This window comes from Microcaecilia unicolor, chromosome 3 (genome assembly GCF_901765095.1).
Source record: "Microcaecilia unicolor chromosome 3, aMicUni1.1, whole genome shotgun sequence".
Taxonomy (NCBI): Eukaryota; Metazoa; Chordata; class Amphibia; order Gymnophiona; family Siphonopidae; genus Microcaecilia; species Microcaecilia unicolor.
The window spans coordinates 287,539,776-287,566,810 of record NC_044033.1 but is presented as its reverse complement, the minus strand read 5'-3'; the positions used below and the strand labels follow the sequence as shown (position 1 = coordinate 287,566,810).

At 50.1% G+C, this 27,035-nt stretch overlaps 1 protein-coding gene across 2 annotated transcripts in view; it reads right to left on the bottom strand.

The window, feature by feature from the left end:
- ARID4B (AT-rich interaction domain 4B) overlaps positions 1-27,035 on the bottom strand; it is a 1,313,885-nt gene that overhangs the window by 871,468 nt on the left and 415,382 nt on the right. The window lies entirely within an intron of this gene.

Below are 27,035 nucleotides of genomic sequence, written 5' to 3'. Positions count from 1 at the left end.
GCGGTAAATCACACCTCGAAAAATAAAGCGACCGCGCGGCCACAAGGCCACAACGCAACGACCTCGCTAGAAAACGAGGGAAAAATTCAGCGCATTCTCTTCCTTTTTTTTTTTTTTTTTTTAAAGAAAGGGAAAAAAGGGTTTGAAGCGCGCGGCAACAAAAAACAGAAAATAAGCGAATTCGCGGACAACGCGACGGTTTTCCGGGGCTGACTATGAGAGAGCGGCGACGCACGACTCTCTCCAGCGCGGAAAAGAAAAGACTGGCGGGAACGGTCGCGCACGGGCGGGAAGACGGCCACGCATGCGCGGTGGGCGTGCCCTGCGTGCGGACCGCCTGCGAAGCTTCTTCCGGTTGGTGGGGGCTGCCGCGGACGTCACCCAGTCGTGAGAACAAGCAGCCTGCTTGTCCTCGGAGAATTGGTTGTTTCTGATTTTCGGCGATAATGGAAACCAAGGACATCCATCTCAGAAACGAACAAATGCAAGCCCTTTGGTCATGGGAGCAGCCAGCATTTGTACTGCACTGGTCCCCCTGACATGCCAGGACACTAACCGGGCACCCTAGGGGGCACTGCAGTGGACTTCATAAATTGCTTCCAGGTACATAGCTCCCTTACCTTGTGTGCTGAGCCCCCCAAAACCCACTACCCCCAACTGTACACCACTACCATAGCTCTTACGGGTGAAGAGGGGCACCTAGATGTGGGTACAGTGGGTTTGTGGTGGGTTTTGGAAGGCTTGCTGTTTCCTCCACAAACGTAACAGGTAGGGGGGGATGGGCCTGGGTCTGCCTGTCTGAAGTGCACTGCACCCACTAAAACTGCTCCAGGGACCTGCACACTGCTGTCATGGACCTGAGTATGACATCTGAGGTTGGCATAGAGGCTGGCAAAAAATATTTTGAAAGATATTTTTTTGAGGGTGGGAGGGGGTTAGTGACCAGTGGGGGAGTGACCAGTGGGGGAGTAAGGGGAGGTCATCCCCGAATCTCTCGGGTGGTCATCTGATCATTTCGAGCACATTTTTATGCCATGGTCGTAAGAAAAACACGACCAGGTAAAGTCGTCCAATTGCGCGTCAGGGACGCCCTTTTATTTTCTATTATGGGTCGAGGACGTTCATGTGTTAGGCATGCCCAAGTCCAGCCTTCGCTACACCTCCGATACACTCCGTTGAACTTTGGCTGTCCCTGCGACGGAAAGCAGTTGGGGACATCCAAAATCGGCTTTCGATTATACTGATTTGGACAACCCTGTGAGGACGTCCATCTTCCGATTTGTGTCAAAAGATTGGTGTCCTTCTCTTTTGAAAATGAGCCCGATAGTTAAACACACTCTGGATTGGGGGTAGTGGGGGGGGGGGGGGAGATTTCAACTGAAAGGGATCCTGAATCCTTTCACTAGGCACTAATACCTAGGACACGGGCTGGGGAAAGGTAGGAAGAAAAGTTTCCTTTCTGACCTCCTGCTTAAGGACAATGGGTGTAAAGTCTTATACAGACTTGTGTGTCAGGTTCTCACTGGAAGGGTTGTCTGGAAGCAAGAACTTTTTCCCCCCCATATTTGGTGAGAACGCCCAAAATTAGAACCTATTGGAAAGAAGAGAGACACTGGATTGTGGAGGTCATGGGGTCAATGTGTTACTGGGGCTGTTGCCCTACTCTTAGTACTAATACAACATAAATGGCTACAGTGTGCCTAGTGGCAGCTCAGTGTGAGCTAGCTGCCAACTGGAAGTAGACGGATGATCCAAGTGTGCACCACTAGCCAGCCAGATTGTGTTAGATTATTTTAGTGGAAAAAAAAATAACTGCAGTACACCTGGAACACAGTGTTAAATTCCTAGAAAAATAGGCAATGCTACTGCAACTCTTCTAACTGTAAAGCTAGAAGTTGGGCTCTCTTGCCTAGATTCCAGAGTTCCCTTGGCATTTCACTTTTGAAGTTTAACCCTGACCGTTGGTTTAAAGGGTTGATGCTACAGGAAATGGGGAACTCTGTGAATTGCAATTCTGATATGCAGGCATTGTTTTGCACATTCATGTGTAAAGCGTTCCGAGCTATTTCAAAAGTTACTGCATTCCTTTCTTCATTCAACAGAACTTTAAATTATGTTATATGTTTTTTTAAAAAGGTGCTAAGAGGATCATGGACTCCCTGTCCTTCCAAGTTTTGAGGCCTTGCTCATTAAGGCTATCCGAGGATATACAAATAGGTAAGTGAATGAAGGAAGGCTCACTGCTAACATGCCTTTTCATCTCCTCAGAGTCGAATACTCATATCTTATGAGAAATGACCATGACATATGAACTACAAATCTACTTAACATTATACATTGTAAGACTTCCCGAGAGAAAAAGATGAAGAGCTGGCAAGAGGGGAAGAGCCCTAGCAGCAGAGATACCGAGCTAGTTCTACGAATCCATGGAAGCTAGAAGGGGTTTCCCAGTCCTTCTCCCCCCAGAAGCTGAACCAAGAAAATAGGCTGACCAAGACTGACAGAAGCCCGAGAGAGATTTGTGTTTATTCCTTTTTCATAAAACTGCCCTGAGCCTAAGCCATTGTTTTGGCTCTGAAACAGGATAGCCAAGAAGGGGAAAAGGGACAATGGAGGCTTGCCTAAATTCAGTCCTGAAGGGCTGCAAACAAGAATATGAATAAGAAAGCTTTGCATGCCCATTTCATTCATTGTATGGAGATCTGTCTCATGCATATCAGAAACAAAAACACGAGGGCAGATAAAGGCCAAATGGTCCATTTAATATGCTCATCCATACCATCCACTATCTCCTCCTCTCCCTAAGAGATCCCACTTTCTTTAATTCAGTCTCTGTCTCCACCACCTCCACAGGGAGGCTGTTCCAGATATCCACCATCCTTTCTGTAAAAAGCATTTCATTAGATTACTTCTGAGCCTATGCCTGAGTTTTCTTTCAATTGAAATTGATTCACCTCATGTGCATGAATGCCACAGAGATATTTAAATGTCTATCATATCCCCTCTTTCTGCAAATACATCTCGTACATATTCATTGTGGATATCTTGAAAACCAGACTGGCTTGGGTTTCCACAAGGACTGAGTTGAGAAACCATGGTGTAGTTTCTGTGAAGCTATTATATTATGTTAAAAAAAATTTTATCAACAACAAATACAACAGTCAAACAAGAATATAAAAAACAAAGAATGCCAGTCGTTCCAGATTTCTAATTTTGTCCCCATCCTCCAGAGCTGCCAAGGGGTCCCAATTTTTGAGAGGGAGATTTTAGTACACACACCATAGCCCCGCCCCACTTTGCATTGGCTCCACCTACTCTACATGGCTCCGCCCCTGGCACACCTCAAACCCACAGCCATTTCAGAAAATATTTTATTTAATGGGCTAATACCCTTTACAATTAGCTAAAATTTCCTGCCTCAGGACAGTATAATGCTGTTCCGATATCCTCTCCTGACCTGAGGAAGGAAGTGTTGGTCTCTGAAAGCTAATCAAAAATGGCTTAAAATCAGTGAAGGTATCACCTTATTTTCTATTTTGTATTTTATTTGCATTTATTAAATTTTATTAACACAGCTACCACATTACTATATCCTAAATTTTAAATAAAATTATTTGCTTTACCTTTGTTGTCTGGCCATTTACCTTTTCTAATTGTGTTGCTCCCAAGTCTCTTGATTCTGCTTTCCTTCATCTTCTCTTAACTCTCTTGCAGGGTTTTGTGAGGGGGCAGATGGTAGGGGATCAAGGAGGTCACGGGAACAGGGGTCGCAAAGAGCAAGGGAACCCCGACAGGGAAAGTTTCAATGCCAAGGCCCCAGTATTCCGAAAGCTAGGCTCCTTGGGACGGAAAGGCCAATGGGAATAATGAAGAAGGGTAGGAACTACCATTCCCAGAATCCCCCTCTTTCCCACCAAACTATGCAGAAGCTAGGAGAGAGAATAAAGGATTGGGAGATGGTTTCTGAGGAAGGTAATGAGGAATAGCTGGGGAGAGTGGGGGATGAGGAAGCCGGTGATGAGGAGAAAATGGAGATTAATGAGGGACTGGAGGAGGAGAGGATGGAAATTGCTGCTCTGGCTAAAACAGGAAAAGATACTGTAGGTGGGTGGGTGGCAGCTCCTTTGAGACGGCTGGAGGAGAAAGGCTGAGGCATTGGGGAAGGTCTCTGTTAAAGAGGAGACAGGTGCTGGCCTCAGGAAAGAGACAGGAATGCAGCACGGTTTAAACCCCAGGACAGGGAAGGTGAAAAGAAACTGTTTCTTTGTGCTGTAAGATTAAGGAAGGAAAGCTGTATGAACTGTTTGAACCTGGAAGGTGCTTTGACTGCAAAACACAGAACTACTGAGTCTTCCTTTGGTTGTGTTCTGATTAGAAGAGGAATTATTTTGGTGTTAAAAGAAGGAAAATTATATGAACTGTTTGAGCCTGGAAAGTGCTTTGACTGCAAACTAATATGTTATGTTCTGATTAAAAGAGAACTAAGCAAGAAGCATTATTTTGTGTTAACCAAGGAAAGCTGTATGAACTGTTTGGGCCTGGAAAGGGCTTTTGCCTGCAAGACACAGAACTAATATGTTTTCCATTTTTAGTTATGCTGAGTTAAAGCAAGAAAATAAAACCTTTTTACTTATAAGCAGTTTGCCTTTGTTGAGCCTCTGTGAAAAGAACCGAAGGAGGAGGGAGTCCTAAGAGCTCTCAGGGGTCTGAGACCAAATCCAAGAGCAGCCGGAGGAGGTGTGGAGCGGAACAATAGCTGTGCCAAAAAGGAAGCTAAGCAGTGTCGGGCTGGGCCAGGACCTGGAAGGGCAACCCGGCTACAGTTTCCTGTCCATTTGTCATTTTTCTCTCCCTTTTCTTTGTGGTCTTCAATATTTTTCTGCCTCTCTCTCTATCCAGATTTAATTCATTCTTACTATCCATTCTTTAATTTCCTTCTTTTTACGTCATCTACCTATGGCTTCATATTTTCCTCACCCTTGTTCTCCCCATGCCCCATCCTCTTATTCTCCAGTCTTTAACTACTCTGTCCTCTCCCCCTTTCCATCCAGCAGCTCCCCTCTTTCTCTCCTCATACTTCCAGTGTCTCCCCTCTTTCTTTCTGCATCCTAATGGGGCAGTTCAGCAAACTGAAGAGTAGCAGACCTCCTGGACTGGATGGTATTCATCCTAGAGTACTGATAGAACTGAAAAATGAGCTTGCGGAGCTACAGCGAATGCTACATACCTGTAGAAGGTATTCTCCGAGGACAGCAGGCTGATTGTTCTCACTGATGGGTGACGTCCACGGCAGCCCCTCCAATCGGAAACTTCACTAGCAAAGTCCTTTGCTAGCCCTCGCGCGCCCGCGCGCACCGCGCATGCGCGGCCGTCTTCCCGCCCGAAACCGGCTCGAGCCGGCCAGTCCAGTATGTAGCAAGACAATACACTTCAAGGGAAGACACAACTCCAAAGGGGAGGCGGGCGGGTTTGTGAGAACAATCAGCCTGCTGTCCTCGGAGAATACCTTCTACAGGTATGTAGCATTCGCTTTCTCCGAGGACAAGCAGGCTGCTTGTTCTCACTGATGGGGTATCCCTAGCCCCCAGGCTCACTCAAAACAACAACATTGGTCAATGGGGCCTCGCAACGGCGAGGACATAACTGAGATTGACCTAAAAAATTTACCAACTAACTGAGAGTGTAGCCTGGAACAGAACAAACAGGGCCCTCGGGGGGTGGAGTTGGATCCTAAAGCCCAAACAGGTTCTGAAGAACTGACTGCCCGAACCGACTGTCACGTCGGGTATCCTGCTGCAGGCAGTAATGAGATGTGAATGTGTGGACAGATGACCACGTCGCAGCTTTGCAAATTTCCTCCATGGTGGCTGACTTCAAGTGGGCTACCGACGCTGCCATGGCTCTAACATTATGAGCCGTGACATGACCCTCAAGAGCCAGCCCAGCCTGGGCGTAAGTGAAGGAAATGCAATCTGCTAGCCAATTGGATATGGTGCGTTTCCCTACAGCCACTCCCCTCTTGTTGGGATCAAAAGAAACAAACAATTGGGCGGACTGTCTGTGGGGCTGTGTCCGCTCCAGATAGAAGGCCAATGCTCTCTTGCAGTCCAATGTGTGCAGCTGACGTTCAGCAGGGCAGGAATGAGGACGGGGAAAGAATGTTGGCAAGACAATTGACTGGTTCAGATGGAACTCCGACACAACCTTTGGCAGAAACTTAGGGTGAGTGCGGAGGACTACTCTGTTGTGATGAAATTTGGTGTAAGGGGCCTGGGCTACCAGGGCCTGAAGCTCACTGACTCTACGAGCCGAGGTAACTGCCACCAAGAAAATGACCTTCCAGGTCAAGTACTTCGGATGGCAGGAATTCAGTGGCTCGAAAGGAGGTTTCATCAGCTGGGTGAGAACGACATTGAGATCCCATGACACTGTAGGAGGCTTGACAGGGGGCTTTGACAAAAGCAAACCTCTCATGAAGCGAACAACTAAAGGCTGTCCTGAGATCGGCTTACCTTCCACTTGGTAATGGTATGCACTGATTGCACTAAGGTGAACCCTTACGGAGTTGGTCTTCAGACCAGACTCAGACAAGTGGAGAAGGTATTCAAGCAGGGTCTGTGTAGGACAAGAGCGAGGATCTAGGGCCTTGCTGTCACACCAGACGGCAAACCTCCTCCAATGAAAGAAGTAACTTCTCTTAGTGGAGTCTTTCCTGGAAGCAAGCAAGATGCGGGAGACACCCTCTGGCAGACCCAAAGAGGCAAAGTCTACGCCCTCAACATCCAGGCCGTGAGAGCCAGGGACTGGAGGTTGGGATGCAGAAGAGCCCCTTCGTCCTGCGTGATGAGGGTCGGAAAACACTCCAATCTCCACGGTTCTTCGGAGGATAACTCCAGAAGAAGAGGGAACCAGATCTGACGCGGCCAAAAGGGAGCAATCAGAATCATGGTGCCTCGGTCTTGCTTGAGTTTCAACAAAGTCTTCCCCACCAGAGGAATGGGAGGATAAGCATACAGCAGACCTTCCCCCCAATCCAGGAGGAAGGCATCCGACGCCAGTCTGCCGTGGGCCTGAAGCCTGGAACAGAACTGAGGGACCTTGTGGTTCACTTGAGATGCGAAGAGATCCACCAGGGGGGTGCCCCACGCCTGGAAGATCTGTCGCACCACACGGGAATTGAGCGACCACTCGTGAGGTTGCATAATCCTGCTCAACCTGTCGGCCAGACTGTTGTTTACGCCTGCCAGATATGTGGCTTGGAGCACCATGCCTTGACGGCGAGCCCAGAGCCACATGCTGACGGCTTCCTGACACAGGGGGCGAGATCCGGTGCCCCCCTGCTTGTTGACATAGTACATGGCAACCTGATTGTCTGTCTGAATTTGGATAATTTGGTGGGACAGCCGATCTCTGAAAGCCTTCAGAGCGTTCCAGATCGCTCGCAACTCCAGAAGATTGATCTGTAGATCGCTTTCTTGGAGGGACCACCTTCCTTGGGTGTGAAGCCCATCGACATGAGCTCCCCATCCCAGGAGAGACGCATCCGTGGTCAGCACTTTTTGAGGCTGAGGAATTTGGAAGGGACGTCCCAGAGTCAAATTGGAGCAAATCGTCCACCAATACAGGGATTCGAGAAAACTCGTGGACAGGTGGATCACGTCCTCTAGACCCCCGGCGGCCTGATACCACTGGGAGGCTAGGGTCCATTGAGCAGATCTCATGTGAAGGCGGGCCATGGGAGTCACATGAACTGTGGAAGCCATGTGGCCCAGCAATCTCAACATCTGCCGAGCTGTGATCTGCTGGGACGCTCGCACCCGCGAGACGAGGGACAACAAGTTGTTGGCCCTCGCCTCTGGGAGATAGGCGCGAGCCGTCCGAGAATCCAGCAGGGCTCCGATGAATTCGAGTTTCTGCACTGGGAGAAGATGGGACTTTGGGTAATTTATCACAAACCCCAGTAGCTCCAGGAGGCGAATAGTCATCTGCATGGACTGCAGGGCTCCTGCCTCGGATGTGTTCTTCACCAGCCAATCGTCGAGATATGGGAACACGTGCACTCCCAGCCTGCGAAGCGCCGCTGCTACCACAGCTAGGCACTTTGTGAACACCCTGGGCGCAGAGGCGAGCCCAAAGGGTAGCACACAGTACTGGAAGTGGCGTGCGCCCAGCTGAAATCGCAGATACTGTCTGTGAGCTGGCAGTATCGGGATGTGTGTGTAGGCATCCTTCAAGTCCAGAGAGCATAGCCAATCGTTTTGCTGAATCATGGGGAGAAGGGTGCCCAGGGAAAGCATCCTGAACTTTTCTTTTACGAGATATTTGTTCAGGGCCCTTAGGTCTAGGATGGGACGCATCCCCCCTGTTTTCTTTTCCACAAGGAAGTACCTGGAATAGAACCCCAGCCCTTCTTGCCCGGATGGCACGGGCTCGACCGCATTGGCGCTGAGAAGGGCGGAGAGTTCCTCTGCAAGTACCTGCTTGTGCTGGAAGCTGTAGGACTGAGCTCCCGGTGGACAATTTGGAGGTTGAGAGGCCAAATTGAGGGTGTATCCTCGCCGGACTATTTGGAGAACCCACTGATCGGAGGTTATGAGAGGCCACCTTTGGTGAAAAGCTTTCAACCTCCCTCCGACAGGCAGGTCGCCCGGCACTGACACTTGGATGTCGGCTATGCTCTGCTGGAGCCAGTCAAAAGCTCGCCCCTTGCTTTTGCTGGGGAGCCGCGGGGCCTTGCTGATTCGCACGCTGCTGACGAGAGCGAGCGCGCTGGGGCTTAGCCTGGGCCGCAGGCTGTCGGGAAGGAGGATTGTACCTACGCTTGCCAGAAGTATAGGGAACAGTCTTCCTTCCCCCGAAAAATCGTCTACCTGTAGAGGTAGAAGCTGAAGGCTGCCGGCGGGCGAACTTGTCGAATGCGGTGTCCCGCTGGTGGAGAGACTCTACCACCTGCTCGACTTTTTCGCCAAAAATGTTATCCGCACGGCAAGGCAAGTCCGCAATCCGCTGCTGGATTCTATTCTCCAGGTCGGCGGCACGCAGCCATGAGAGCCTGCGCATCACCACACCTTGAGCAGCGGCCCTGGACGCAACATCAAAAGTGTCATAAACTCCTCTGGCCAGGAATTTTCTGCACGCCTTCAGCTGCCTGACCACCTCCTGAAAAGGCTTGGCTTGCTCAGGGGGAAGAGCATCAACCAAGCCCGCCAACTGCCGCACATTATTCCGCATGTGTATGCTCGTGTAGAGCTGGTAAGACTGGATCTTGGACACGAGCATAGAGGAATGGTAGGCCTTCCTCCCAAAGGAGTCTAAGGTTCTAGCGTCCTTGCCCGGGGGCGCCGAAGCATGTTCCCTAGAACTCTTAGCCTTCTTTAGGGCCAAATCCACAACTCCAGAGTCATGAGGCAACTGAGTGCGCATCAGCTCTGGGTCCCCATGGATCCGGTACTGGGACTCGATCTTCTTGGGAATGTGGGGATTAGTTAATGGCTTGGTCCAGTTCGCAAGCAATGTCTTCTTCAGGACATGGTGCAAGGGAACAGTGGACGCTTCCTTAGGTGGAGAAGGATAGTCCAGGAGCTCAAACATTTCAGCCCTGGGCTCGTCCTCCACAACCACCGGGAAGGGGATGGCCGTAGACATCTCCCGGACAAAGGAGGCAAAAGACAGACTCTCGGGAGGAGAAAGCTGCCTCTCAGGAGAGGGAGTGGGATCAGACGGAAGACCCTCAGACTCCTCGTCAGAGAAATATCTGGGATCTTCCTCTTCCTCCCACGAGGCCTCACCCTCGGTGTCAGACACAAGTTCACGGACCTGTGTCTGCAACCTCGCCCTGCTCGACTCCGTGGAACCCCGTCCACGATGGGGGCGTCGAGAGGTAGACTCCCTCGCCCGCATCGGCGAAGCTCCCTCCGCCGACGTAGTCGGGGAGCCTTCCTGGGAGGTGGCCGCGGTCGGTACCGCACGCGGTACCGACGTCGGGGACCTCAACCTGGGCGATGGGCCAGCCGGCGCCACGCTCGACGGTACCGGTGGCGCAAGCACCGCCGGTACCGGAGGGGTAGGGCGCAACAGCTCTCCCAGAATCTCTGGGAGAACGGCCCGGAGGCTCTCGTTTAGAGCGGCTGCAGAGAAAGGCTGAGAGGTCGATGCAGGCGTCGACGTCAGTACCTGTTCCGGGCGTGGAGGCTGTTCCGGGCTGTCCAGAGCGGAGCGCATCGACACCTCCTGAACAGAGGGTGAGCGGTCCTCTCGGTGCCGATGCCTGCTGGGTGCCGAATCCCTCGGCGACCCAGAGCTCTCGGTGCCGACACGGGGAGGAGACCGGTGTCGATGCTTCTTGGATTTCTTCCGAAGCATGTCACCGGAGCTCCCCGGCACCGACGAGGAGGACGTCGAATCCATCCGTCGCTTCCTCGGGGCCGAGACTGAAGAAGGTCGATCTCGGGGGGGCTGTACCGCAGGAGCCCTCAGGGTAGGCGGAGACCCACCCGAGGGCTCACCGCCACCAGCAGGGGAATGGACAGCCCTCACCTGCACTCCACCCGATGCACCACCGTCCGACGACATCAGCAGACGAGGTCCTGGTACCACCGACGTCGATGCAGCTATCCGATGTCTCGGCGCCGATGCAGAGGCCCGATGCCTCGATGCACTCGATGCAGGGGCGGCCGAGGAAGATGGTCTGGACGCTGACGACGTCGATGCACTCGAAGATCCCGGTGCCGATGCCGACGAAGAGCCCGAGAACAACACGTTCCACTGGGCTAGTCTCGCTACCTGAGTCCGCCTTTGAAGCAGGGAACACAGACTGCAGTTCTGAGGGCGGTGCTCGGCCCCCAGACACTGAAGACACGACGAGTGTCGATCAGTGAGCGAGATAACCCGGGCGCACTGGGTGCACTTCTTGAAGCCGCTGGAAGGCTTCGATGTCATGGGCGGAAAAATCACGCCGGCGAAATCAAAAGCCGAAATGGCGAAATTTGAAGCACCAAATTTAGAGGGAGAAAAAATCTCGACCGAGGCCGAAAAGAGGCCTACCCCGACGACGAAAGAAAACTTACCGGGGCAAAAAAGCTGGAAGTACGGGGAGGATTTACACGAAACCCGGCGGGGGGTTTCCGGAGCACTTCCCGACTAGGACAAAGCTTTCCCGACGGCAAAAACACGTTCAAAACAAATTGGACGCGCGAGGTCGACTTTCCGGGGCTCGACACGGCGAAAACACGACCGTACCGAGTGCGGACAAAAGAAGACTGGCCGGCTCGAGCCGGTTTCGGGCGGGAAGACGGCCGCGCATGCGCGGTGCGCGCGGGCGCGCGAGGGCTAGCAAAGGACTTTGCTAGTGAAGTTTCCGATTGGAGGGGCTGCCGTGGACGTCACCCATCAGTGAGAACAAGCAGCCTGCTTGTCCTCGGAGAATGTTAGTGATATGCAATTTATACTTAAAATTGAGCATGGTACCAGAAGATTGAAGGGTGACCAATGTAACGCCGATTTTTAAAAAGGGTTCCAGGGGAGATCCGGGAAATTATAGACCGGTGAGTCTGACGCCGGTGCCGGGGAAAATGGTAGAGGCTATTATCAAAAACAAAATTACAGAGCACATCCAAGGACATGGATTAGTGAGACCAAGTCAGCACGGCTTTTGTGTGGGGAAATCTTGCCTGACCAATTTACTTCAATTCTTTGAAGGAGTAAACAAACATGTGGACAACGGGGAGCCGGTTGATATTGTGCATCTGGATTTTCAAAAGGCGTTTGACAAGGTACCTCATGAAAGGCTACAGAGGAAATTGGAGGGTCATGGGATAGGAGGAAATGTCCTATTATCGATTAAAAACTGGTTGAAGGATAGGAAACAGAGAGTGGGGTTAAATGGTCAGTATTCACAATGGAGAAGGGTAGTTAGTGGGGTTTCTCAGGGGTCTGTGCTAGGACCGCTGCTTTTTAATATTTTTATAAATGATTAAGAGATGGGAGTAACTAGTGAGGTAATTAAATTTGCTGATGACACAAAGTTATTCAAAGTCGTTAACTCGCGACAGGATTTTGAAAAATTACAGGAGGACCTTACGAGACTGGGAAACTGGGCGGCTAAATGGCAGATGACGTTTAATGTGAGCAAGTGCAAGGTGATGCATGTGGGAAAAAAGAACCCGAATTATAGCTACATCATGCAAGGTTCCACATTAGGAGTTACAGACCAAGAAAGGGATCTGGGTGTCGTCGTCGATAATACACTGAAACCTTCTCCTCAGTGTGCTGCTGCGGCTAGGAAAGTGAATAGAATGTTGGGTATTATTAGGAAACGTATGGAAAACATATGCGAGGATGTTATAATGTCATTGTATCACTCCATGGTGCTTTTCAGCTTGGAGAAGAGACGGCTGAGGGGAGACATGATAGAGGTATATAAAATAATGAGTGGAGAGGATGTGAAGCGTCTGTTCATGCTTTCCAAAAATACTAGGACTAGGGGGCATATGATGAAACTACAGTGCAGTAAATTTAAAACAAATCGGAGAAAATGTTACTTCACCCAACGCATAATTAAACTCTGGAATTCGTTGCCGGAGAACGTGGTGAAGGCGGTTAGCTTAGCAGAGTTTAAAAAGGGGTTAGACGGTTTCCCAAAGGACAAGTCCATTAACCACTACTAAATGGACTTGGGAAAAATCCACAATTCCAGGAATAACATGTATAGAATGTTTGTACGTTTGGGAAGCTTGCCAGGTGTCCTTAGCCTGGAATGGACGCTGTCGTGGACAGGATGCTGGGCTCGATGGACTCTTGGTCTGTTCCCAGTGTGGCATTATTTTTTATTTAATTTATTTATTGCATTTGTATCCCACATTTTCCCACCTTTTTGCGGGTTCAGTGTTACTTAGGTACTTATATGTACTTCCATCCAGTGTCTCCTCTCTTTTTCTCCCTACGTTGGTCTTCCCTCTGTATCTCTCCATCCTTCCACCCATATACCCTCTCTCCTGATCCTTCCATCTAGTGTCTCTCTCTCTCTCTCTCTCCCCCTCCTTCTATCCAGTGTCCAGTCCTTTTCTGTTCAGTGTCCCCTCTCTCTCTTCACATCCTTCCAGTCTCTCCCCTTTCTCTCTGCATCCTTTCATCTATCTCCCCTTTCTCTCCCCATCCTTCCGTCTTCCCTCTTTCTCTCCTTATCCTTCCATCCATCCAACATCTACCCCCCTCTCCCGATCCTTCCCTCCAGTGTCTCTCTCTATCCCCTTCTTTCCATCCAGTGTATCTCTCTCTACCCTTTTCCATTCATCATGTCCCACCTCTCTCTCCCCATCCTTCAATGTCTCTACTGTTTCTCTCCCTACCCTTCCTTCCAGCGTCTTTCCTCTTTCTGCTCTCAATCAGGATCCTCCCCCTTTCTCCCCATCCTTATATTCAGCAGTTTCTCTCTTTCTCCTGCCTTTATTCATGTCCCCTCCTTCTCTCCCCATCTTCCAAACTCTCTCCATTCTACCTCCTGCCTCCCGTTCTCCCTTCCACCCAATATTCGTTTCCTGGCCACTGCTGCTATTCTTGTTGAGCAAAAGTGGCCGCAACAAAACAAAAAAAAAAAAAAAAAAAAGAGGTAAACGAAAAAATTAAAAAGAAGATCACATGACGCTATGATCAGGAGCAGTCGCTAGCGGTTCTGCTCCTTTCACCTTTTCAAGATTCTCACAATTTTGCTGGCTTAGCCCCCAAAGTTGTGAGACGCCAAAGTGAGCGGAGATTACTGCAGAGTTGCAGGGAGTTACTTGGGAGCTGTGACGGAGAATGGCGGCAAAATCACTGCGGAAAGACAAAGACCTTAACAGGGCTCACGAGGACAAGATAGCGGTGCCCGCAAGCCCCACAGGCTTGTTGGTCGGCTCGGCATGGGCAGCGGAGATCATGGCCGAGGTAACTGGGGCGATGGAGCTCTTTTTGGACAGAAGGCTGAGACCGACAGATTCTAAATTGGAGTTGCTACAGAATAATGTGGAAAAGTTAAGTCATGATCTGGTAGCATACCAGCAGCGCATTAGGGAGCTGGAGGATCGGATGGCAACAGTAGAGGAAGCGCAGGCCCGCATGCAAAAACTGATAACAGCATATGAGGAAAAGATTGAAGACTGGAAAACAGGTCCAGGAGGAACAATTTACGTTTTGTGGGGCTGCCTGAAACTTTGCACGAGCGTGAAATTCGCACATTTTTGGAGTCTTAGCTGTTGCAAGAGCAAGCGTTGGCCCCCTCGGTGGGCCCGATTCAAATAGAGCGGGTGCATAGGATAGGCCCTAAACAGCATGTGGAGTCCAGGCCCCGAGTGGTAATTTGTTGCTTCCCTAATTTTTCTCAGAAAGCAATGATATTACAAGCATTGCGAGGAAGGAAGGAGCTTCGTTTCAACTATCAAAAATCTTGTGTTTTCAAGACTACTTGGCATCGGTAGCAGCACAACGGAAGAATTTTTCCTCAGTCTGCTCTCAACTGTTTGCTAGAAAGATAAAATTTGTTTTACTACATCCGGCTAAGCTGAGAATTACTCACCAGTCAGTTACAAAAACAAAAGGTCATACTACAAAACCAAAATAGAGCCACACTACAAAGACATGAAGAAATTATATCAACTTGTGAACAAACTACTAGACACTTCAGCAGTCATTGCAACCAATATAGACATCCCACCTGCCGACAAACTCACTAAATATTTATTTTATTTATTTATGGAATTTGTATCCCACATTATCCCACCTCTTTGCAGGCTCAATGTGGCTTACAATTCGTCATGGATACTGGAAATAGCAGTGAATATACATTTGGTTTACAGAGGGTTTTGTGTTACATGGTGGTGAAATACATGAAGGCATTAAAGCAGGAAGGCATTATAGCGAATGATACATACCTGTAGCAGGTGTTCTCCGAGGACAGCAGGCTGATTGTTCTCACGACTGGGTTGACATCCACGGCAGCCCCCTCCAACCGGAACAAAAACTTCACGGGCGGTCCCGCACGCAGGGCACGCCCACCGTGCATGCGCAGCCGTCTTCCCACCCGTGCGCGACCGTGCCCGCTCAGTTGAATGACAAGCAAAGGAATGAGGAAAAACGCAACTACAAAGGGGAGGAGGGAGGGTAGGTGAGAACAATCAGCCTGCTGTCCTCGGAGAACACCTGCTACAGGTATGTATCATTCGCTTTCTCCGAGGACAAGCAGGCTGCTTGTTCTCACGACTGGGGTATCCCTAGCTCTCAGGCTCACTCAAAACAAGAACCCAGGTCAATTGAACCTTGCAACGGCGAGGGCATAACAGAAATTGACCTACGAAGAACAACTAACTGAGAGTGCAGCATGACCAGAATAAAATCGGGTCCTGGAGGGTGGAGTTCGATTCAAACCCCAAACAGATTCTGCAGCACCGACTGCCCGAACCGACTGTCGCGTCGGGTATCCTGCTGGCGGCAGTAATGTGATGTGAATGTGTGGACAGATGACCACGTCGCAGCCTTGCAAATCTCTTCAATAGTGGCTGACTTCAAGTGGGCCACTGACGCCGCCATGGCTCTAACACTATGAGCCGTGACATGACCCTCAAGAGCCAGCCCAGCCTGGGCGTAAGTGAAGGAAATGCAATCTGCTAGCCAATTGGAGATGGTGCGTTTCCCGACAATTGGGCGGACTGTCTGTGGGGCTGTGTCCACTCCAGATAGAAGGCCAACGCTCGCTTGCAGTCCAATGTGTGTAACTGACGTTCAGCAGGGCGGGTATGTGGTCTGAAAAAGAATGTTGGCAAGACAATTGACTGGTTAAGATGGAACTCCGACACCACCTTTGGCAGAAACTTGGGGTGAGTGCGGAGTACTACCCTGTTATGATGAAATTTAGTATAAGGAGCATGAGCTACCAGGGCTTGAAGCTCACTCACTCTGCGAGCTGAAGTAACTGCCACCAAGAAAATGACCTTCCCAGTCATGTACTTCAGATGGCATGAATTCAGTGGCTCAAAAGGAGGTTTCATCAGCTGGGTGAGGACGACGTTGAGATCCCATGACACTGCAGGAGGCTTGACTGGGGGCCTTGACAAAAGCAAGCCTCTCATGAATCGAATGACTAAAGGCTCTCCAGAGATGGCTTTACCCTCTACACGATGATGGTAAGCACTAATCGCACTAAGGTGATTCCTTACTGAGTTGGTCTTGAGACCAGACTCTGATAAGTGCAGAATGTATTCAAGCAGGTTCTGTGCAGGGCAAGAACGAGGTTCTAGGGCCTTGCTCTCACACCAGACGACAAACCTCCTCCACTTGAAAAAAGTAACTCTTTTTAGTGGAATCCTTTCTGGAGGCAAGCAAGACCCAGGAGACACCCTCAGACAAACCCAACGAAGCAAAATCTACGCCCTCAACATCCAGGCCGTGAGGGCAAGAGACTGAAGGTTGCGGTGCAGAAGCGCTACATCGTTCTGCGAAATGTGAATCGGAAAACACTCCAATCTCCACGGTTCTTCGGAGGACAACTCCAGAAGTAGAGGGAACCAGATCTGACGGGGCCAAAAAGGCGCTATCAGAATCATGGTGCCGTGGCCTTGCTTGAGCTTCCCCACCAAAGGTCCCCCAATGGAGGAGAAAAGCATCCGACGCCAGCCTGCCGTGTGCCTGTAGTCTGAAACAGAACACAGGTTGGTTGGTCTGAGAGGCGAAAAGGTCCACCGAGGGAGTGCCCCACTCTCGGAAGATCTTGCGTACCACTCTGGAATGGAGCGACCACTCGTGCGGTTGCATGACTCTGCTCAGTCTGTCGGCCGGACTGTTGTTTACGCCTGCCAGGTATGTGGCTTGGAGAAGCATGCCGAACTGGCAGGCCCAACGCCACATCCCGACGGCTTCCTGACACAGGGGGCGAGATCCGGTGCCCCCCTGCTTGTTGATGTAATACATTGCAACCTGATTGTCTGTCCGAATTTGGATAATTTGGTAGGACAGCCGATCTCTGAAGGCCTTCAGTGCGTTCCAGATCGCTCGGAGCTCCAGGAGGTTGATCTGAAGATCCTGTTCCTGGAGGGACCACAGTCCCTGGGTGTGAAGCCCATCGACATGAGCTCCCCACCCCAGGCGAGATGCATCCGTCGTCAGCACCTTCGTGGGCTGCGGAATTTGGAATGGACGTCCCAGGGTCAAATTAGTCCGAAGTGTCCACCAGTGCAGCGAATTGCGGCAGCTGAGGGACAGGCGGATAACATCTTCTACATTCCCAGTGGCTTGGCACCACTGGGAAGCTAGGGTCCATTGAGCAGATCTCATGTGAAGACGAGCCATGGGAGTCACATGAACTGTAGAGGCCATATGACCCAGGAGTCTCAACATCTGCCGAGCTGTGACCTGCTGAGATGCTCTGGTCTGGGAAGCGAGGGACAGGAGGTTGTGGGCCCCCACTTCAGGAAGAAAGGCCTGAGCCGTCTGTGACTTCCAGCAGAGCTCCTATGAATTCCAGAGATTGGACTGGCTGGAGATGGGACTTTGGGTAATTTATCACAAACCCCAGCAGCTCCAGGAGGTGAATAGTGCACTGCATGGACCGGAGAGCCCCTGCCTCTGAGGTGTTCTTGACCAGCCAATCGTCGAGATACGGGAACACGTGCACTCCCACCTTGCGTAGATACGCCGCGACCACCACGAGGCACTTCGTGAACACCCGTGGGGCAGAGGTGAGCCCAAAGGGCCGCACACAATACTGAAAGTGCCGTGTCCCCAGGCGGAATCTGAGATACTGCCTGTGTGCTGGCAGTATCGGGATGTGAGTGTAAGCGTCCTTTAAATCCAGGGAACATAGCCAATCGTCTTTCTGAATCATCGGTAGAAGGGTGCCCAGGGAAAGCATCCTGAACTTTTCTTTGACCAGGTATTTGTTCAGGCCTCTCAGGTCTAGGATGGGACGCATCCCCCCTGTTTTCTTTTCCACAAGGAAGTACCTGGAATAGAATCCCTGCCCTTCCTGCCCGGGTGGTAAGGGCTCAACCGCATTGGCGATGAGAAGGGCGGAGAGTTCCTCTGCAAGTACCTGCTTGTGATGGGAGCTAAAGGATTGGGCTTCAGGGGGGCAATTTGGTGGAGTGGAGGCCAAATTCAGGGTGTATCTGCACCGCACTATTTGGAGAACCCACTGGTCGGAGGTTATCAGAGGCCACCTTTGGTGAAAAACTTTCAGCCTCCCTCTGACCGGCAGGTCGTCCGGTACGGACACTTTGATGGCGGCTATGTTCCCATGGATCCAGTCAAAAGCCCATCCCCGGCTTTTGCTGTGGAGGCGCAGGGGGCTGCTTAGGCGCACGCTGTTGACGGGAATGAGCGCGCTGGGACTGTCCCTGTGCCTGACGAGGCCTTCGGGCCAGCTGGGTGTACCTACGCTTGGCAAAAGAATAGGGCATAGCCTGCCTGGCCCGGGAAAAACGTCCACCTGCTGAGGTGGATGCTGAAGGCGCCCGGTGGGAGAGCTTGTCGAGGGTGGTTTCCCGCTGGTGTAGTTGGTCCACCAACTGCTCGACCTTCTCGCTGAAAATATTATCTCCCGGCAAGGGACATCCGCCAGCCGTTGCTGGGTGCGGTTGTCCAGGTCAGAGGCACGCAGCCATGAGAGCCTGCGCATCACTATACCTTGGGCCGCAGCACGAGATGCCACGTCACAGGTGTCATAGATACCCCTGGACAGGAACTTTCGGCACGCCTTCAGCTGCCTGACCACCTCCTGAAAGGGCCTGGACTGCTCCGGAGGGAGCTTGTCGACCAGGTCCGCCAGTTGCCTCACATTGTTCCGCATGTGAATGCTCGTGTAGAGCTGGTATGACTGAATGCGGGTCACGAGCATGAAAGATTGGTAGGCCTTCCTCCCAAACGAGTCCAGAGTGCGAGACTCCCGCCCCGGGGGCGCCGAGGCAGTATCCCTCGATCTCCGTGCTCTCTTGAGAGCAGAGTCCACGACCGCCGAGTCATGAGGCAATTGAGGCCGCATCAACTCTGGGTCAGAGTGGATCCTGTATTGGGACTCCGCTTTCTTGGGGATGGTGGGGTTAGATAATGGCTTCAGCCAGTTCCGAAACAGTGTCTCTTTGAGGACATTGTGCAACGGCACCGTGGAAGACTCTCTAGGTGGTGATGGATAGTCGAGGACCTCGAGCATCTCAGCCCTCGGCTCATCCACAGAGACCACAGGAAAGGGAATGCATATAGACATATCCCTGATGAAGGAGGCAAAGGAGAGGCTCTCAGGGGGCGAGAGCTTCCTCTCCGGTGAAGGAGTGGGGTCGGAGGGAAGGCCCACAGACTCCTCTGAGGAGAAATATCTGGGGTCCTCCTCCTCCCCCCACGAGGCCTCTTCCTCGGTGTCGGACAGAGCTCTTGCAGCTCAGACCTCAACCGGGCCTGTCTCGACTGCGAGGAACCAAGTCCTCGGTGATTGCGTCAAGCGGTGTACTCCCGCGCCGGCGGGGATGAAGCTCCCTCCATCGACGTTGACGGGGACTCCACCTGCGTGGCGGTCGACAACGGTAGCGCAAGCGGCGTCGGGGGCAGCGGCATCGGGCTACAGCACACCGGCGCCTCCATCAACGGCGTCGGGAGCGCAAGCACCCCCGGTGCCGGCAGAGCCTGGCGCATCAGCCCTTCCAGAATCCCCGGAAGGATGGCTCGGAGGTACTCGTCAAGGCCCGCTGTCGGGAAAGGCAGGGGGGCTGGTGTGGGTGTCGGTGCCGGAAGCTGCTCGGGTCCAGGAGACGTTACCGAAGCACCCACGGACTGATGCAGCGACACCTCTTCAACCGAGGGGGAACGCTTCTCTCGGCACTGCCGCTTCCTCGGCGTCGAATCCTCTCTCGAGGCGCCAGAGCTGGTAGTCCCGTGCGCCGTGGGCGACCGATGACAGTGCTTTTTGGTTTTCTTTCGGTGCCCGTCATCGGCGCTCGGCGGCAGAGATGACGAGGAGGTAGAACCCCTCCCAGCCTCGAGGGATCGGGTCTGACAGGGTTCGGTCCCGATGGCCCTGGGTAGAGGGAGTGGCCGGGGCCGATTGCCCGCGCGGGTGCTTACCCCGGCCGGCAGGCCAACAGTACCTGTAATCCTGGGGTCGGTGCCGATTTCGTTGGTGCCGAAGATCCGGCCGTCGACACCGATGCCATCGACGTCAAGGGGCCGGCGCAAGTTCCAAAAAGACGGTGCCGAAGAACTTGCCTCGCCACCTGTGTCCGCTTCCGCAAGCCGAGACACAAGGTGCACGTCTTGGTATTATGCTCCGGCCCAAGGCACTGGAGGCACCAAGCGTGGGTATCAGTTTGCGAGATCTGCCGGCCGCACCGACCATACTTCTTGAATCCGCTCGGGACCTTCAAGGACATCGAAGGAAAAATCGCGTCGGCGAAGTCAAAGTCGTCGATGGTGGCGGTGAAAAGCACACCCGAAAAAAGAAAACGACCACGCGGCCACAAGGCCGCAACGAGGCACCCCCCACGGCTAAAGACGACGAGGGGACAAACCTTTTTCTTTTTTTTTAAACAGAGGAAAGAAGTGCGAACGCGTACAAAAAGAGAATAACTTCCAGGGCTAACAGAGAGAAAGACGATAACACGTCTCTCTCCAACGCGGAATCGAAAAAAACTGAGCGGGAACGGTCGCGCACGGGCGGGAAGATGGCCGCGCATGCGCGGTGGGCGTGCCCTGTGTGCAGGACCGCCCGCGAAGTTTTTGTTCCGGTTGGAGGGGGCTGCCATGGACGTCAACCCAGTCGTGAGAACAAGCAGCCTGCTTGTCCTCGGAAAAAAGACATTATAAGACAGTCTGGAAGTTTTAAGATTATACAGTTACACATGTTAATCTTTGTGATATATCTTGTCGAAGAGATAGGTTTTCAGTAGTTTGCGGAAACTGGTCAATTCATAGACCGTTTTCAGGTTGCGTGGCAGCGCGTTCCAGAGTTGCGTGCTCGTATAGCAAAAGGTAGATGCATGCATTGATTTGTATTTCAGACCCTTGCACTTGGGAGGATGAAGATTAAGGAATGTGCGAGAGGATCTTTTTGCATTCCTGGGTGGTAGATCAATCAGGTCTGACATGTAGGCTGGGGCGTTACCATGGATGATTTTATGGACTAGGGTGCAAAGTTTAAACGTGATGTGTTCCTTTAGTGGGAGCCAGTGTAGTTTTTCTCTCAGGGGTTTCGCGCTTTCGTATTTTGGTGTGCCGAATATTAGTCTGGCTGCCGTATTCTGGGCTGTCTGGAGTTTAAGTATTTGCTCTTTACAGCCAGCATGAAAAAATCACTAATCTACGCAAAACGCTACCTCAGAACAACATTGACATCAAAAACTTCATCAATAACCTGGATCCAAACCCTGGAGAATACCCAGCTGACCGAACCTGGTCAAACTTCGCGCCCCTCACCGTTGAAACAGTCACCCAGGCAATCAAAAGGTTCTCCAGCATCCACTGCAAACTGAATACCTGCCCCAGTTACCTACTAAAACCCGCCCCTGACTGCTTCATAACAGACCTCACATCCTACCTAAACTACATACTCCAACAAGGTCTTTTTCCTGAGGAATACTGCAACATCCTACTCACCCCAATCCCTAAAGATACCAAGAAAAAGGTAACCAAACTTGTCAATTACCGCCCAGTTGCATTCATACCATTAGTAGTTAAACTAATGGAGAACATGGTGACCAAACAGATTACCGACTACATGGACAAATTCTCAATATTACACAAATCACAATTGGGATTCCGCCCCCTCCATAGTACCGAAACTGTGCTAGTCACTCTCCTGGCCAAATTCAAGCAGGAAATAGCTACAGGTAAAAGCATACTTCTACAATTTGATATGTTGAGCGCATTCAACATGGTAAACCACAATATACTACTAAGACTATTAGACTACTTCGGAATTGGTGGACAAATACTTAACTGGATCAAAGGTTTTCTAACCACTAGAACTTACCAAGTGAAATGAAACTCAAACATATCACCACCGTGGAAAGGAGCCTGTGGAGTACCTCAAGGATCACCACTATCACCAATACTCTTCAACATAATGATGAACCTACTGGCCAAGTCCTTAGCAAAGTAAGGCTCAACCCGTTCATCTACGCAGACAATGTCACAATTTACATTCCCTTCAGACATGATCTAACAGAAATCAACAACAAAATGAAGCTTGGTTTGAATACCATGGATTCATGGGCAAACTCTGTCCAATTGAAACTGAATACTGAAAAAACACATTGTCTCATCCTCTCATCTCAACATAACACGTACAAACCCACAACCTTAATCACCCCAGAACACACCCTTCCTATCTCAGACAGCCTGAAAATACTCAGCGTCACAATTGACCGCAACCTCACACTGAGTCAAGTGAACTCCACAACAAAGAAAATGTTTCATTCAATGTGGAAACTTAAGCGCATAAAACCTTTCTTCACGAGGGAAATATTCTGCAACCTAATACAATCAATGGTAATAAGTCACGCAGACTACTGCAACGTAATCTATGCTGGATGCAAAGAACAACTCACTAAGAAACTCCAGACCACTCAAAACACAGCAGCCAGGCTTATATTTGGCAAATCGGGGTTCGACAGTGCCAAACCCCTCCAAGAAAAGCTGCACTGGCTTCCAATCAAAGAACGTATTACTTTCAAAATCTGTACCCTGGTCCACAAAATCATCTACGGCCAAGTCCCAGGATACATGACAGGCCTTATAGACCTCCCACCCAGAAACATAACCAGATCAACTCGAACATACCTAAACCTCCATTATCCAAACTGCAAAGGACTTAAAATACAAAGCAACTTATGCATTCAGCCTCTCCAATATAAGCACACAACTATGGAACGTACTGCCAAAAGTTGTGAAAACAACCTACGACCATCTAAACTTCAGGAAATCACTAAAAACCAACTTGTTCAAGAAGGCATATGCCACCAACCCAACATAAATACCCACACTCTGCATGCAACACAGCAAAATAAAAGCTTGTAATGGACACTATATATATAACCTTCCCTATCCTTCACCCCCTCTGTATCAAACACAGGTACCTTACTCGATCACAATATCACTTTGTATTTGTTTCTTTTACCGGACTTGGTGCACACCTTCAAGGTATTATGTAAGCCACAATGAGCCTGCAAATAGGTGGGAAAATGTGGGATACAAATGTAACAAATAGTAATAATATGGATCTGTGGATGAGACAAAGAACATTTTGCACCTTTTGGGCCCAGCTGAGAACTGAGGGAGGACTGAGGGCGCTGGATAATTTGGATTTAATGGGCTATTTGTGGCCTGTGGTGGCACCGAGAAGGAGTTGGTCATCAGATTGATGACATTATTATTAGATCAGCTCTATCCCGATTAGTGGAGAAGTATGTGCCGGCCAGGTACAAAGCCTATGGATCGAGTGGAACGGAATCTGAATAGGGGTGTTTAGTTTTTTTTCTCGGACACATAAGATCTCCATTTTGCTGCAATTTGCCTCTATGGAAGCCCGATTAGAGAGGCTGAGAACAAACATTTTTTTTCTCTCCCTCTCTCTTACACATATAGTGAATACTTGTTTAATGCCTTGTTCATGTTATAGAGAGATTAGTAAGTAATGTTGCAATTTATTGTAGAGAGGCAACTTGTGGTCAACCTCTGGGGGTTTAAAGTAGGCTAAGGGACCTGTATCTAAGTTTTGATAAGGGAGGTTGGAGGGGGAGGTGTCAGAAACGTGATTTGTTTTTTTTTGTTTGTTTCATTTGTACCCCACGCTTTCCCACTCATGGCAGGCTCAATGCGGCTTAAATGGGGCAATGGAGGGTTAAGTGACTTGCCCAGAGTCACAAGGAGCTGCCTGTGCCTGAAGTGGGAATCAAACTCAGTTCCTCAGTTCCCCAGGACCAAAGTCCACCACTCTAACCACTAGGCCACTCCTCCACTCGTTCCATTGGGGAACATCTTCAGGACAGAGGGGTGGAGATGAAGGGAGAGGGGGGGATGTGTGGGTCTGGGGTTCTACATTGGGGTTATCGTGTGAATGTGAAATATGTGTTTGGGATTGTACAATGTTTGGGGTTTAAGAAAACAGGAAAGTTGAAGCTGGCACCATATTGGTTGGGTAGTGGGATGCCTTTGGAGGGGTAAGAGAGAGGCTGGGAAAGAGAGAGGCTGGGACGGTCTTCCTCTTTTTGGACTTCATTTTTCTTGCGGGATTTCCATTTTTATGTTTCCTAAAATGGTGAGAATAATAACTGGGAATGTAAGGGGCATTCACTCTCCCATTAAGCACTCCAAAGTATTGCAATATCTCCAGCGTCTTAGAGCGGACATGGCAATTCTACAAGAAACTCACTTTTCAGAATTGGAACATGCTAAATTGGTTACTTGGTGGGTGGGCGAATGTGTGGTAACATCAGCGGTGAGGAGGAAAGGTGGAGTGGCCAAATTATTTTGTAAGGGGGCTGGCCACGCAGATTAGTAGGGTGGTCAACTACCCAGGGGGCGTTTTGTTTTCTGTCAAACCATGATTGCTCGAAGGGCCGTAACAGTGGGTAGTATATATGCCCCTACTCAATTGGACTGTGCATTTGATAAGAAACTGGTTGATATTCTCTGTGTGGAGGACTCTATTCCTTTGCTTGTGGGGGGGGGGGGATTTTAATATGGTCTGGGATTCACAACTTGACAAATCTGACCCCCCCCCCCCCCCCCCCCCGGTTGAAACGAGGTCCCGGTCTGCAAGGAGACTTCCACAATTTAGTTCCTTGTTGGATTTTTTGAATGTGTGGAGGGTTTTACACCCTTCAGAAACAGACTACACACACCTGTCTCAAGCGCATACAACCCAGTCAAGGATAAACTACCTCTTGGTCTCCCGATCACTGTTCACTGATGTAGCGGAAGCTCAGACTGGCCCATACATGATCTCAGACCACGTGGTGGTTTGGCTAGACTGGAATCTGGGAGATCACGGAGCGTCCCTAAAGGCCTGGGCTTTTCCCTGTTATTTGTATTATAATAAGAAATTTAAGGAGAGTTTGCTAGCCAGTTGGTCTGACTATAGGCACTTTAATCAATCTTCTGCGACGGATGTAGTCCTATTTTGGGAGGCTGCTAAGGTGGTTCTTCGAGGGTCAGTTATTAGCTATGCCAGTCACCGGAGAAAAGCCAGGGATAGAGAAATTCTTCGTTTGGAAAAGGAAATTGTGAAATTACGTCAACAATTTGGGGGCCGCCCGACCGCCTCTCTCAAGAGGGAATTATTGTCAATGCAAACAGATTTGAATTCTTTGATTCATGAACATGCGGCTAAATCACAAAGTTTTTATAGATATCAACTTTACAAGCATGGTAGTAAAAATGGGAAGTTGTTGGCTCGATTGACTGCGCGGAAACAGGTGTCTAGGACTATTGTTACAATTAAGGATTCCGCAGGGAAGATGGTGCACTCAAATGCAGCAATATGTGATGTTTTATCAAACTTTGTATACTCCACAGGAGTTGGACGATCTCCCGAGTCGTTTATATTTGGAGGGCCTAAATCTTCCTAGTTTTGCTCCCTCGGAAACAGAAGCCTTGAACGCGCCTATTCATCCCAACGAGGTGTATGGGGCAATCAGCGGTAGTTCGTTGGGTAAGGCCCCGGGTCCTGATGGGCTTCGAGCCGAGTTTTACAAATTGTTGGGGGAAGCAATTGTTGAACCTTTAACAAAAGTTTTCAACACTTGGGTAGGTGAGGGCTCTTTGCCACAGCATCTGAATGTAGCGCAGATCACGATCCTACCCAAACTGGGTTGGGACGCCACTTTCCTGCATCATATCGACCGATTTCCCTTCTAAATTATGAAGTGAAGCTGTTTGTCAAAATCTTGGCTAACAGGTTGAGTCGGGTGCTATTCATGATTCACAAGTGGGGTTTGTCAAGAATCGTTTTGTCACTAGAAATCTTAGACGTATATTAGCGTCCTTGAAATGGGTGAAATTACACCAGAAGCCCGCAGTAACGATAAGTTTTCATGCTGAGAAGGCTTTCGACTGTGTTCGGTGAGAGATTTTATTTGCTACCCTGGGAGTATATGGCTTCGCAGGGTGGTTCGTAGAAGTGCTCAAGGTTTTGTATGCCTTTCCTCATGCAAGGGTGATGGTCAATGACCAACTTTCTAATGACGTTTTGATCAGATGTGGGACTAGGCAGGGCTGCCCATTATCTTCACTTCTTTTTGTTCTTTACTTAGACCCCCTCATTCGGGATATTCATTCTAATGTGGAGATACAAGGGGTAGATATCAATGGGGAGTGCTTCAAGTTAGCAGCTTTTGCGGATGACCTTTTGGTTGTTCTCACCGACTCGCAGGTTTCATTGGGGGCACTTTTGGAGTCTTTTTGAGAATTTGGTGACTTTGCAGGGTTCAGGTTAAATTTGGATAAATCAGAGGCATTGGCTAGCTCCCTAGAGATTAAGCGTTCTTAGCCTGGATAGTTTCCTTTGCGGTGGGCAGAACAATCCTTCAAATACCTGGGTGTACTTCTTTCCTCGGAGGTCAGGGAGTTACACCGGCTTAATGTGACGCAGATGCTACTTAATAATCAGCAGCAATTGGAGAAGTAGCAGGTGTTACCCTTGCCTTTGATTGGGCGCATCTGCCTTGTGTGAATGGTAATTTTTCCTAGATGGCTGTACATGTTTCAAATTTTGCCACTGCGGCAATTACAAACGGACTTGCAGCGCTTCAATCATCTCGTTTCGCGGTTCTGCTGGGCTAAGAAGAAAGCAAAGCTATGCTTTTCTCATTTGATGGGTAACTGGTCTCAAGGTGGGTTGGGCCTTCCCAATATGAGACTTTACAATATGGCATGTCTCTTACGTCATGTTCGAGATTGGCTCTACTCCTCTAGTTACTTTACATCTCTTGTACTCAAGTTGGTGTATTTTGCTCCATATAACTTGTTATCTGTACTGCACGTGGAGAGATCTTTGATTCCTAGATATTTTAGGAATAGCGTGTTCT